The sequence below is a fragment of the Pipistrellus kuhlii genome, unplaced genomic scaffold, assembly GCF_014108245.1.
Source record: "Pipistrellus kuhlii isolate mPipKuh1 unplaced genomic scaffold, mPipKuh1.p scaffold_m20_p_1, whole genome shotgun sequence".
Lineage (NCBI taxonomy): Eukaryota > Metazoa > Chordata > Mammalia > Chiroptera > Vespertilionidae > Pipistrellus > Pipistrellus kuhlii.
Genome location: NW_023425404.1, coordinates 119,936,837 through 119,941,690, shown reverse-complemented (window position 1 = coordinate 119,941,690; position 4,854 = coordinate 119,936,837). Strand labels below are relative to the sequence as shown.

The following is a 4,854-nucleotide window of genomic DNA, read 5'->3' as shown; positions in this document are numbered from 1 at the left end:
TGTTTCGTTCTTTGCAAAACTTTCTTCTTGGAAAAAAATTTAATAATGAAGAATGCCTCAAAAATGCATTGACCGAATTTTTTGCATCAAAATCACAAGAATTTTACAACAGAAGGATTAAAATGCTTCCTGAGCGTTGGGCACAAGTAGTAGAAAACAACGGCAACTATATTGTTGATTAAATTTTGTTGTATTGTTTAAATAAATTCGATTTTAAAAAGTATTAGAAAACGACATTAATTATTACTAGACCTAATAGATCAAGTCAGGATGCTATCCTCATAATTTAATGTCATGAACAGTACAAATAAAGCTTTCAATGACATCTAAACAGAACATTTTCTTTTCTCTTCCCTAAAACCATCATTCCATAAAGGTCTAGATTTCCCCAACCTGTCAGTCATTACAGCTACAAGCTGCCCAAGCACATTTTAAAGCCATTGAGTGGCTAATTTTCCAATATAGATTTAAAAGATGTGAGACAGCTATGGTTGTGGTCTCTCTGGCTCCTACTACACAAAGCAGAGTTCTGAAGTGCATGAGGATTTCTTTTGCTGATGGTGAGCTATTGTTTAAACATTGATTGCCTCTTTTTACTATAATTCACTTTCTCTCCCTCCTCATTCACCCCACCACCAGTCACAGACTTCATTCACAGCTCATCAGCTGGAAGTTCTGTGCTCAAAACACTGACAAAATGAGCCATTTACAGGTCAGATCTAGGAGAGGAAAAAAATAACACTTGGAGATATTAACTAAAACCTGAGTGAATCTGTCTTATCTATTCAAAAGACTAGCATGCTTTTTATGCCAATGAAGTCTGGAATATACAACAGAAAATGAAGTAATTCATGTTAAAGTAATTTCATAATGCAAAAAAAGGGCTATACAAATCCAAGGTGTTTGAGAACTATATGATATATCTCATTAGAGACTAAAGGGATCCTAGACAATTTTCCCCAGACTATTTTGTACAGAACAAGTACATGGTGATTTGTGGCCCAGGGAAGGAACCACAGATTTTAAAATCAGGTCTAGATGTGAATCGAGTTGCTTTCTTATTGATGATCATGAATTACTTAATTTCTCTGGGCTTCAATTCCTTACTTGAAAAAAGGGGTAATGTTACCCATCTCACAGTTTTTGGGGAGTCATAATGAACCAATTTACATAATATATTTAACAATCTCTGGCATAAAGAGAACTATCAATACATAGTAGCTATTAGTATTATTTTTCATTACTATTTCTTCTGACTGTGATGTCAGAAGTTAGAGGCTATTTTTCTCAAAGAAGAAACACAGTAAGGGTAATAATTAAACAGATATATAATATTAACTGTGTGTCATGCATAGTTAATGATCATTCTATAAAGAAATTGAGGCATGGGAAGGTAAGTAATTTGCACAAGGCCACACAGCTAATAAGTGATGAAGCTGGATTTGCACTGAAGCATCCTGGGTGCAGTCAGTGCTGCCAACCATTACACTCCGAAGCAGATGTGTTCTAAATGCAGGTCATTTATGCTTGTGGTCCTTGTGATTATAAAAAGCAGAAGCACATCTAATTGAAATTGGATACAAAGAGTTTAGTGTAAGCCCAACAGAGACTCTTGAGGCCATGAAACTCGGGTTCTTGGTCATGACTTAAGGAAGCTAGAATCAGAAAGCAGTTCTGAGTTCAAGGCAGTACTCTCACCTCAGCAAAGGAGTAGTGCACACGCTGTACAAGTTCTCCTTCAGAGAGAAGTCCCTACTCACTCCTTCGAATCTTTTAATTCTGTTTCTCCACAGTTTAATTCCTCCATAATTTAATTGGATATTCCAAGGAAAGGAACTGTTGAGAGGCAGTTGAAGGGGTGGTGTCCATTCCTGAGCCAGTCAGGTCTGCCTAATAGTCAGGGTTCATGCTACAAACATGTCTGCCAAAATTTACTATTAGTAAAAGCTTTAGAGAAAGGAACTACAATATCTATAAGGCACTTAAAAACAGATCTTTCCCATTAGTACCTTGCTATCTTTTTAGCCTCCCCAGTGAGATGTGTTATCCCACAGTGAAGGTGCTCAGGGCAGCCCTGCCTCAGGTCAGCCATTAGTGTGTTGGTTCTTAACTTTGTGCAGGAAAAGGTCTCACAATAGGAGTCCAGTTGGTTTTGACATTTATGTTTATTAAATTTGGGAACAGTGAAACAAAAGAAGGGCTGAAAGAAGTAACAGGTAACAGGAGAGAGCCACAGCAGGGCTGCTTTGGCTCACTGAGAAATGGAAGCCACACTAAGAGAAGTGAGCCAAGGCAGGGCTGCTGTTCATTCACAGGAAACTCAGTGAAAAACAGGGCCTTGGAGACAGGTTCCAGAGGGTAAGTCCAGGATAAGCTGCCACTGCCACTGCTCCCCTGGTTGCAAGTCCAGTCGAGTTTAGGAGAAAGAGCAGAGATACAAGGCCTGGCTGTGCTCTAATGAGAGTGCACCATAAGTCCTTTGTCTTGAGGCTTTTTATCTCTTTTATGCCAACAGAAATCCTAGGGAAAGTATCATAAAGGGTCTTACTAGTAGAATATTCATTATGTCCTTTAATATGTTGATTCATCGAAATATGTATGTAGAATGGTCAGGGTTATTTTCTGGCTAGTTTTATTTTTAAAGAATGTTATTGAAGAGGGACTGGGACTGAGGCTGGTCTGCCTTGGGACAGTCTGGAGTGGTAAACTATTTGCTCCTTAGTGTCCTTGGTTAGGGAAGATAAAACCTTATGATTCATTAGCTGGTTGTAAATTGCTCAAATTGTTTGGCCTAGTTTAATTAATTTGCCTCAATTTTCCTTATTCCACTTGTCAAGGAGTTTCCCCAGCTTCTTACTTTCCTGCCTCATAAGGAACTTAGTGAGTAAACTTAATCTTTGGAAGCAGAGAGCTTAAAAAAATAAACTTTACCATCACTGGCCACTGAAATTAGACAAGTTGTCAATCTCTCTAGAACTGCCTTCTCAGGTATGAAATGAGGGTAATAATAATGACTACCTCATAGGTTTCCTTTGAGTGTTAAGTGAGATGGTATATGTAAAATATTTAGGCACAAATCTTGGCAGTGTAAGTGTTCAGTAAATGTTACCTATATTTTTACCACCATTCCCAGCTCAAAAGTCTTTATACATGGACTTCAGCCTTTTAAGTTTTATGCATCTAATCTCTTCTCCTCTTCCCTCCCAAATCTTCACTATTTCTTTAATAGCCAAATAAACAAGGAATCCAAGGAATCAAAAAAGGCCAAAATTGGATACACAATGAGGCAGAGGAAGGCAGTAAGCAGACAAGTGTGAGTGGTAAATACTGTTGATTGCCACCTTTTGTGTGTTTTTTTTTTTTCCTTCCTAACAGAAAAAAAAAATAGTACACAGTTCACATATTACATTTTCAGCGTCTTTTGCAGCTAGATGTGGCTTTGTGATTAAAGCCTGATCAATAAAATGAAGGCAGAATTCTGAGGATCTCCAGAGAAACATTGTGCAATGCTTCTCTTCTCTGAGGCAAATAACCTTTATCTTGCTTAAGCCACTATTATTTTAGGCTACTTTTTTTTTTATCAAAACATAATCCTAACATATCCAATGAATCTGGAAATCTTTAATTAATGTCTAATAATAAAAATGTTAAAGATAGATGCATTAATTGGAAGGGAATGGATAAATGGAAAGAAGATTAAAGAAGGAAAGATGGATAGCATCCTTGCAATTGAAAATCATCTTCCTCAAAAGAAAAACAAAACAAAAACACATGTTACAGCAGAGTTTCAGTTAGTTTGTCTAAGGTGATTAACCTAAAGGGAAATTATCATGATCTGGTACTTCAAACTAGATACACACTTAGATAATTAGATACCTACCTCATCCACTAAACTCCTGAACATAATGAGTAAATGACTTGAACTTTCTCTATCTTACTTTTTTAATGAACATAATAAACCTTACCTTCCAAGATTATCTAAGCATTACTTAGGGCATCACCAAAAATATTTTACTAACATCCTCACAGACTTTCTTGAATCTCTTGTCAACCAAATTCTTTTTGGCCAAAATTATCACCTTTCATGCCCTGACCCTGAAATGAAACATAGAATTCAATCACCAACACAAATTCCCATAAAAATAACAAGCAGAATAACTCAAAGGCTTCAAAATGTCTGAAAGGTCTGGCCTACCATGTCTTGTGATCCATGCTTCTTTGACTGATGGAAGAAAGTTGTGGCTTTAAAATCCTTATTCAGTTCCAAAATTATTTAACTTTTTGGAACTCCTATTTTCTCATTGGTAAAATGTTACACTTTTTTTCAAAGTGTCTTTTAAAATTTAGAAGATATTTATTCATCCATTTAATAACTATTTATCCTAATACACTCTAGGTTTTCTTCAGTCTCTGGGATCCAGAAGTAGATAAAACAAAATCCCTTCCCTAATGGATCTTATGCTCTAGTAGGGAAAATTGAAAAGATTAAAAAAGGGGGGGGGGGGGTGGATTGGAGGAAACGTTATTAAGCTTTTATCTTTGAAATTCTCTACTGCTCTATTTCACTTTTCCCTGGTGACACCTGCCAATAGAAGGCGCCAGAGAGAGACTAGAGTGGTTGGGTTGGAAGAAGGAACCTGCCCCTTCCATTTGCTCCTGCCAACAGCTCCCCATCAATGGCTCTTCATCCTATCCTGGTAATGACAGTTGATTTTAGAAGCTGCAAGTGGTGCTAATTTTCAGTTTCTCCACACTTCACAACTGGTCTCACTATGCTCCCTTAAAGACCACCCTCACCCCCCCCCCCCCCCCCCCCCCCCCAGATAAGCAGTGTCCCCACCTCAGAGGTGAGAA

At 37.5% G+C, this 4,854-nt stretch overlaps 1 long non-coding RNA gene across 1 annotated transcript; it reads left to right on the top strand.

The window, feature by feature from the left end:
• The first annotated feature begins 259 nt into the window (after nucleotides 1–259).
• LOC118702113 lies at nucleotides 260–4,478 on the top strand. Its single transcript, XR_004982636.2, has 2 exons — nucleotides 260–560; nucleotides 3,230–4,478. It is a non-coding gene; the product is annotated as an uncharacterized LOC118702113 (long non-coding RNA).
• The last annotated feature ends 376 nt before the right edge of the window (nucleotides 4,479–4,854 follow it).